The sequence below is a fragment of the Egretta garzetta genome, unplaced genomic scaffold (genome assembly GCF_000687185.1).
Source record: "Egretta garzetta isolate BGI_Z169 unplaced genomic scaffold, ASM68718v1 scaffold553, whole genome shotgun sequence".
NCBI classification, from domain to species: Eukaryota; Metazoa; Chordata; class Aves; order Pelecaniformes; family Ardeidae; genus Egretta; species Egretta garzetta.
In genome coordinates, this window is record NW_009259328.1 from 3,381,003 (window position 1) to 3,390,970 (window position 9,968).

The following is a 9,968-nucleotide window of genomic DNA, read 5'->3' on the forward strand; positions in this document are numbered from 1 at the left end:
AGTCTCTCCTAAAAATGCCTTTCTTCCAGTCTGCTTCCTTCAGGTTATTGCAAAATTGGCTCACAATTACTTTTTCCCAAATTGTTGGTTTGTCATGCTGTTCTGTAATATGGCATCTTTTTTCCTTTAATAATTTTTTGTGTCTCTACTGTCCTTGACTGCTTAGTATCTCTTTTGTTAAATTAGACATATCCACTGATTTTCACACAGTGCCTGGTACTAAGTTTATCATCAAGAAGTGCAGAGGTAGGGTAGGGGTTTGAAAACACATATAATGAAAACTAGTATGTCAGTAAACTTGTGGAGAAAGAGGAGAACTACTGAGCTCTACTGGTTTACTGTGCATTTCCACTGAAAGGAATGGCCAGGTGCAGTGTTAATGCTCTCCAGCAAAAAACAAATCAATTTTTAGGTCCTGGACTTGGACCTATGCAGAGGGGTGGCTCTACAGCCATCTGAGTATTAAGACAGTGTATTTCAGAAGTTAAATAAAATTACAAATAAGCCCTAAGATTTTAATCTAGAAAAACGGGGTTATATAAACTTTAAAAGGCAAAGAGAAAGCCAGAGCTACTTCAGAGGATGTGATTCTTCAGTTTAAGTAGATAGTCAATAATATCTGATACAGGAGTAAACGATAGGGAATGTGTTTTCCCCAAGTAGCAGATGGCAAGCTTGTTTTGAGTTTATACTTACACCAATCAATAGGTCTGGTAGACTCGTTTCCAGGAGGAGAACAGGCTTTTCTGAGCTGTGCAACATCCAGGCAGTCAGATCCAGATGATGCATCTGATTGGATTGAGCTGAAGATGATCTAGTAGCAGCAGAAGCCTTCTTGGTTTCTGGGCTCCTGTCTAGCCTCTTGGCCTGCTGTAATCTTCAGGTTTGTCAGTGTCTGTGCCCAAGAGAGTAGCGTTAATCAGTGAAGATAATTTTGGAACCCAGGGGTAGTGCAGGGTGCCCAGTGGAGAAATGCAAAGTCTCTGAAGGCAGAGTGAGTGAGCCTGCAAGCCTTTTCAGCTGTTCTGGAGAAGTGTATTCTCATTTCCAATATGCCAATTTGCTATAGAGAAAAAACACATTAAAAAGTACCTTGGTGCTTTTGCTTTTAGAAACGTTGGTTTGTAAATGTGCATGCATCATTGGTCAGGAGTATAATTTTTTTGTAAATTAGTGAAAATCTTTTGCTTTGACAATTTTAAAGAGAAATAATGGAGAGAAGACTTGTCTTTTCCCCAGCAAGAAAAAAAGTAAAGAAAAAACATCTGCAATTTCTGTGTTCACTAAGTGTTTATTAATCACCCCTTCCTGTTCTTTTTGAGATTTCATTTTCATTTAATTCTATTTTTCTTCACATTTTAAAAATAAACTTCTAGTATGAATTTAATTTATTCCCAGTCTGCTGTAATTAAGTTGCAGATAAACATATGGTTACCATATGACAAAGTGAGATTGAAAGGAAATGAAATGCTTTGTAAGAGATGCAGTAGTACGTGTACTTGGGCCTAGGTATTGCTGGTTTAGCTCTTCTGCAGCCGTACAGCCTAGACCCAATTATGAAATTACAAATAGCGTGGTAAATTAACAGTAACATAGCAAATAGTGACAAACTGGATCATGTATTGTAGAATCATGGTTGAATTAAGCATGAAAAACAATGTTTTGGAAATGTGAAAGAAGGGAAATAAATGGCAATGCAAATAGAGTAGGGGCCAAAAAGAAGAAGCTGTAATCAACTGAAGGATAAAAAGAAAAAAAGAACAAAGCAAAAAAAAACTTCATTAGCAATTCGCTAATGCTGTGTGGGTTTGGGGCTGGCGATGAGTAAGACTTCCTCCCAGTCGGTTTCAGGTACTCACATAGAGCATTGACTTAACTTTAAGAGGTTAAGATTGAATCTTAATGAAGTGATCTATAACTCCTGGTCTGCTAAAAAATACAGGTCTGAAACTAGGTGGATGCAGAGCAATTTTAGTTCAAGTAACCAGCTGTACATGTACTACTGGAGGAACCCAGGCATATCCTGAGCTTGTAAGGAAATGTTGGTAAGCATATTCTGCAAAGATTTCCCCTGTTCAGAGTAACATTCGTACTGTTATTCCTCAAGCGTGCACCCAAAATTGTTCTTTCCTCTACTACAAAGGAAGCATGCGTGTTGCTTGTGTCACTTGTGGTTTGTTTTAAAAGGAGGGAACTGAGCAGTGTGTAAGATGCAAAATGACTGCCACATAGACAAAACTACTTGTTCATTGTGCGTTTCTTTCCGTGAACTTGTTCTTTGGTGCTGAAGACTCTTGAAGTTTTGTGTAATTTGCATAACACAGATCACCAGTGGGTCTGTTTCACTTGCGTAAAATGTTTACTTAGATGGGAAGATAGATGTATTTATTCTGAGACATAATTACAAGTGGTGAAGTTTCATAAATCCATTTTGCAAATACAGTGCTTTTATGCTGTGTAATTTAGTTGAAGGGGAAAAGTGCGTTATCTTTTCTTGGTTTCAGTTCCTTTAATTGCACAAAATTAGAAACTTCATGGTGACTTTTGAGATCCTTTATGCTTTGAACTTTCAATGTGCTATTCATTGAATACTTCAAGATACTATGATTCTAGCCCTTGCAAAGCATTTTTAGGCAGTTTTCAGTGTAGACATGAAAAGAAATAGCATGCAAGAACACATTTGTAAAATGTTTCTCTTTCATAAGTCTATAATTCATATTTTATTGTTTAAAACCAGGTTTTGTCAACGTTTTTCTCCTGCAGTAGTTGATACAACTTGTTTTCGTAGCTATAATTTATTACATGTGCTGGTTGCTTCAAAGAGATATTTATGCTTATTCAAAAATAAAAGCATGCTGCCATCTTCCTAAGCACATGAGAACAATCTGACCAAAGTTGACCTCTGGTGTGCTAACAATGTTTGTAGTTTCACACTTTAACTGAGATTTAGTTAAACACACTGTTTCCTGAAAGGATTGCTGTATTTTACTCTAATTTAAATCATTGGCCTTAAGTTACAGCTCTGTTATCCATGCCTGAAAGCACAGTCTTCACAAAGCCATATGGAGAGGTGATGCAGAAGCTAACAGTACACCCCCTTGAGCATCTCACTATTAGAACATGTTGGTTTGGGCACAGCACTTTGTTTGGTGATGAGGCTTCAGCAACACCTGATTCCTAGCATGGATATTTGGGTTTAGTCCTGAAAAGACTACATTGATGCTAGTCTTCCTCATGCTTCTATGTCTGTTACTCAAGTCTGAATCTCATTATGACCAAATGGCCAATAGGAAAATATTATTTAAGCACACACAGCCCTTCCCAAAGCATCAGTGTTGTTAATCCAACAGATATGGGACTCAGCCATACTTTTTCCTTAAAGCCAAGTGAATAGAATTTATACAGTATTATTTGGTTTTTTAAACATCTTTAGCATTTTAAGTATGAATAGATCTCTGCATGAGAAGAGGCAATAAATGGAGATTTGCATCTTGTGGAATTACTGTAAAATCATGCTAGAGTGCAGAAGGTGGAGTTGATTGAGTGGGTTTTGTGCAGTGCTAGCTGCCATTTGAGAAGTACAGAAAGATTTTGTGTTACGTTTAGTGTTTCTAATGTTCCACGTCTTTTAGTATAGAGGGAAGTTAGGATATTTTTTTCTTGAACCTAGGTATTCAAGTTGTTTGTAGAACGCTACCTCAGCAATTCTGTAATTGCACGGTTTTGTAGTGCTTAGGGACGTGGTTTAGTGGTGGTCTTGGCACTGTTAGATTTATGGTTGGACTTGATCTTAAAGGACTTTTCCAACATAAATGATTCTAAGATCTATCACAAACTCATATGATGCACAGAGACAGATCTAGCAAGGAGTGGGACACCAGTTCCTGAAGTATGCTATTATGAGAGACTGCCATAACTGGGATGCTGATAAACTTCCTTGCTCTAGAAACTAACATAAAAAAAAAATACTGATTCTTAGGGAGATCTCAGTTCTGCTGCATTGCTCTGAGTTAGGGAATTGCTCCAAATATCAGTAAATCATAGCAGTGTAAATTGCTTTCTAAATGTTCCTCTATTGCTGTAGTGGAATTAATTTTAAATAACTTACAAAAACAGTTTAAAACTGTGGATCATACATGTCCATGCACACAGTAAATGGCTGTACAAGGGAAAAACAGTGGATTGAGGATTCTCTGTATCTTCTAATGCTTGTGCCATTGGCTTATTACATACCTTAAAGCAAAAGTCCACATTTAAATGTTGAGTGTAATGTAATCAATACTCTACGTACCAAATACAGATTTTAGATAATAGAGAATTTGTTTCCACAGAAAGATACCAAAGAGAATATGAAATGGCAGATAAAGAATACTTTATTTTTCAACCAAAAAATACATTGCATGGGATAAAGTGCTTTTTCCTTCAAAATGTAGAAGTTTAAGCCTTACAACTACTGCAGTAGCTTCAGAAGACCTTTGTTTCCAGTATTAAGCTGCTGAAGAAACAATGATTTAAACCTGTCAGCTTGTAAGATAGACATACTCAGTTAGATTCTTAGGTGTATCACATGAAAGTAAATTCTAAGTACTTCTCTCAAAGTAAGTTATATAGCATTCTATATCCATTGGGTTTTCAATATTTTACCAGTCTGTATTTTACCTGTGCAACTGATGGGTCTGAAAGATAAGAGGAAATTCAGTCACCTTATATTTGCATCAGTTTTACATAGACAAAACCAAATCTTGGCAGACTAAGTTAGTCAATGTAACAATACCATAATAATTTATGTTGATGTTGGGTCATTAGTTGATGGCCTGGTGTTTGTTGACTTGGCCAGATTTATAGCAGGGGAGGGGTTGCCCAGGGCTGACATTGTCTTTATAACATTATCATTTAAGTAACTGTGGCCGTTGTAACACTGGGTTTCTTCGTAAGAAACTAAACATTTGTATCCCTCCAGTTTGTCTAATGCTTTCTGGGGTAAACAACCCCTAAGGAGACAGAGTATGGATTTGCTGATTATGCTCATACCGCTTGTGCTCATACCTTTAAATCGCAATTACTGTCTGTCTTTCTGTACACACTTTTTAAAAGCTCCTTTAAATGAAACTTGAGGTGAAATCTAATCTAACAAAATGTCTTTCTGTAGGACTTTTTCCTTTGTGAACCATTTGTCTTTCTGACTCAGTAATTCCCCTTTGGACTTTCAGTCTTTTACTCAATGTTGTGGTACAGTGCTTTTCACAGTCAAATTTTGGATCTTTCAGGCTTTGAGCATAATGTTTAATGACACTGGTAGTGTTTACAGTATTCTGTTAAAAATACTCTGGCACTGCCATTGCGCGGAAAAAACTTGTGTGTAAAGAACATCAACTTAAGCATGGGACAAACTTGCAGCATCTGCAGGCAGTGGGTTTCTCTTCTCCTACCATATTCTGAAGGTTCCAGACTTTTCCTGTTGATTTTCAGTTCAAAAGAAGTCTCAAAAAATTGCAAGTTTGAGACAAAGCCTTCTCAAAACTATGACTATCTCACACATCTTCATCTGCCCGCATTACAGGTTTTTCTTTCATCCTTGTATTCAGATTTTGAGTGTACATCAGTGCTGCTCTTGCCCAGTCATGCAGTAGAGAGGAAGGAAAGAAGAAAGAATGGGATGTGTTCCGTTTCAGATACAGTATTACTCATGCCTCATTTATGTTGTACTGGCAGACTGTTTCATCTTAGCTGTTGAAGTCTGAGGTGTATGTTGGTACCAGAAAAGTTGGAGAAGTTTTTCATTGACTTAGGGATTACCACAGTGCTTAAAAAATACAGGAAAGTATAAATCCTTGTTACGTTTTCATGTTGGTGACAGCCATTTTACAGGATAAAGTATTTTAGTGAATTGAAATGCATTAAGAAATGTATTGTCCAATATCTAAAAATGAAACTCATCAAAGCAACTTAAATTACATTTCTAGAAAGATAAGTGATTGAAAATGTATATGCAATGTTTACAACAGTTCAACATCATTTGTGACTTGAGGAGAAGAGTTCTTGGTGAAGTTAGCACCAAATATTTTAGCAATGTACATAAGGACAGATAAATTCTAAAACCAGATCTCTTAAATGGAACTGTAGTTATCTGGGCTAGAAGAAGGCTTAGTAAAAGTAGAAATACAAACTAGCTTCCAAAAATATAACTGCTGCACTCAATTTCATTTTGTAGCCTGGTGATTGCTGGTTTTAAGTATCTGTAGGACTTGATCACGGTAATAGTAAAATGATTCCTTTTGCTGTTATCTGGGTTTAGACTACTGTAATTTAAAAAGTAGATTGCTGCTAAAACCAGAGAATGAGGCTGTGGGAGAACACAGTTAATGTGAATTCAGACTCTGCTCAGGAGCCCGGTGGGTAGAGGGCTGGTGGCAGTGGGTTTGATTGTTTAATGCTTCGGGAATATTTAATCATATTATTGGTACTCTGCAGTATTGAGAATTTTTGTCATTTTTGCAAATAGTTTGTATTTGAATGAAGTTGAGCTGATGTTGGTATTTAAAGCCTTGATGCTGCCACCATGTGTGTGACTTCAGCGGATGATGCTGTGGCCTTAGCTGAGCAAAACATACGTATAAATCACCCCAAAACCAGAGCCCAAATGGAGCATCTTTGGTAAACTTGGGAGTAGTTTACACCTGTGGAGGGACTCGTAGCAGCATGACTTGCCCAGCACTCTCATATACAGTCCTTACTGAATGCCAAGTTCAAAGTTAGTAGTAAGTATTCCATCCCTTCTTCCACCTGAGAGCAGAGTAGCGTATTTTCTTTGTAAGTGGGTTAGAAGCAAATTTGTCTGCTTTTAGTACAGTTTCTGCCTTGCCAGTTTTGCTTTTTTTGACTCTTAAGCTGAATAACTTAAAACATTTTCCTTAGAAGAGTTTTAGTGTGCAGAAAATGGCAACGCAATTTTAAACAGCTGAAGATAATGTATTTTGTTTAAAAATAGATACTCCAAGTGTATTCACTTGGATGGCTCTGTGTGTGTGTATGTTTAAAATCTGTCATGGGAGAAGGGGAAGGCTCTGTATTCCATCGTGATGGTCGTCCCCCTGTGATTTGAGACTATTTCTGTTTTAGACCAAAGTTCCCATAAGATTCCCTGCTTGGACTCCTGAAGGAGCTGGAAAAACGATTTCCGTCCAGAAGTAATAATAGCATGGGCTTTTGGTTTTGATCACAAACTGACATTTAAAAGTCATCTGAGGAAAGATACTTCTTGATTAAAGTCAGCTTTTGCTTAATGCATTTGTAGCAGATCTTTCCCATCTGGTATCGCACTACTTGACGTGATAGCTTTCAGTTGCCTGGTGTCCACTTTACAAGATCCCATGGGAGTTACTGACTTTCCCAAGGGACCTTTCAGGGAATCGGGTCATTCTGTTACTCTGCTTATTGCTCGGCTTTAGTTTTCCCTGGGGAAAACTTAGAAAAGTTGCACAGCAGAAAATATGAGGTGATAATCTGGTACCCACAAAGTGCATTTGGAATTGCACTTCTGTCAGGACTATTGCAGCTTGTGCACAGCATGTGCCTGGCGTTTCATTTATGTGCCAGATCCCCATGCTTTGCCTGCGGCATACAGACATTACGTTCTGTATGCGGAATATGGAAGGTAGATCGTGTGACTGCGTTTCCTGGCATTTATTCCCTGAATTGTCAGTGTTTAACATCGCTCACTTGATCCGGGGTGCAGTAGATTTGCTTCCTGCTTCTGCCACATGGTCACTCTAAGGAGTCAGCCCTTGGGAAGACGGGCAGACACCTCCTCATGTGAGGTGCTGCTTCACGCCCACTGCCGTGACTTCAGTTTTAGCCTGTAATAACGCCTGAAGAGAGATGTAGGTATCTGTGTTTTGGCTTTTTGTATGTTCTGTGGATTGCTAAAATACGATCTTTCCTGCTAAGGAGCTGGATTTTATCCCAAATACTGTGAATTTCACACAAGATCAGATTCTCACAGCATTCAGACAGATTGTCAAATTCCTGGCATTTATTTAAGGCGCAGAATAACCACGTCCTGTGTGCCGAACTCACCAACATGGCTATTCCCAGGTACAAGGAAGCTTTTAGACAACAGACAGTGATACACTGTGAGATTTCCTTGAGATACCTCTGGTTTTGGTACAACACAGAATACCACCTGCTAGCTGGAGTAAATGCATTGGTTATGGCAGCTAGGCGGGAACTCCCAAATAAGTCATGGGCGCGTTGTACAGCGGCTTGAAAATTGGAATTCTTATCTAGTGCCTCTGATCTATTTTCTCGTGTGATTCACAAAGGCCTCAGTATGGGCGGATGAAGATAAAACGTGACTCAGTGTTTAGCTATGGTAGACTTGGGACCTCTTGTAAACAAGGAACTTAAGACCCGAGTTCACCAGATACAAGCTAGTCCTAAACTTCTAGTATTTGCAACCTGGGGCTAAAGAGATCGCTAGATTCTCTGAGACCTGTGACACCAGGCAAATGAAGGCACAAAATGAATATCAAAGACACAAGTTATTGAGAGGGAAAGCCTGAAAACCTTTTTTTTAAAAAAAAATTTTTATTTTGTCATCAGAGGAGCATAAATCCACAGCATAAAGTTGAAGAGCAATCCCTGTTCGGCTGGGCAAGTGTCCTCACATCAGCCACGTTTTAACACTGTAACTACTGTGCACTCTGTTGCCCCTTCTGTGTCTTTGTTCCCAGGATAGATTGTAATCTTTATCCCCATGGTAAATACAGTACTCGATACTTTGCAGAAATTAAAACTGGCAAATTCCATGTGTTTTATGTCATTTGGCATCCTGCACAAACCCCCGTCAGTTTGTCATAAGTTCCTAAACCAGAGCGAGGTCACATCTGGTAGGAATTTCAGTCTGCCAGATGAGGCGTAATCCTATAAAACCTAGATCATTTTCTCCAGTGCTTTTCAGAGACTAGCTCCCCTGCTCCTTTTCCGTAAGACATACTGCTTGCCCTGGGAGCGCTGTTGAATGATTTAAGCTGACAGTCTTTTCACGCTTTATAAACTGCAATTTTTGGAACACAGCTTTGTGTCTGGTACATACGAGAGCACACGCAAGTAACAGCTCTGAAGCCCTCACGGTAACAGGCTGTGCCTGGATTCTGTTCCCTCTTCCAATAGTGTGTCCCTGCAGGGTGCAGTAGTTGTGTTCTTCCCCAGTACTCCAACATGTGTGTGTCTCCTCATGCTCTGAGGAACCCGTTGCCTTACGTAACGCCTAACTTCTAAAGGATCCATACACAGCTACAACTCTGCTTTTCTTTTACACACTTTTAAAACAGTTGTAGCACAAGTTACGAGTCTTAGTCCAGGTACACACTGTAGATTATAGACTGTAAATTATGAGATGCACTAACAAAGTAACAGAACAATGATCAGTCTTTGCACACCGTAGTAACTGAAAATAGCTGTAATTCCGAGCACCGTGGAAGTTTCATGGTCGTCAGTAGTTTTATATGTTTTATCATTTTTCCATTGCCCCATTATGTTTTGATAATAGGGGTTATTTTGGCATCCCGTTGCCTTTAGTACTTTAGGCTTTCAAAGCACTGTGTGGAGCTTGGTGATCCACTTTCTCAAAACAGAGGGTTATTTCAAGGTTTCCTATGTCTTGCATAAGGACTTCTAAGGCCTGTTTGTACAGGCGCACGATACTGTTTTTTTTCTCCGAGGTGACCAAATTTAAGTATCTTTCGATATCACATGAATGATACTAAAAAACCAAACCATCAAAACTTAAAAAGCAGGTCAGAATTTCAAACAATTAGTATCTCCTAACTATTACTCCTAACTATTAAAAATGCAAGCTAAAATCATAGAATCACTTTGGTTGGAAAAGACCTTTGAGATCATCGAGTCCAACCTTTAACCTAACCCTGACATCCCACCACTAAACCATGTCCCTAAGCACCTCATCT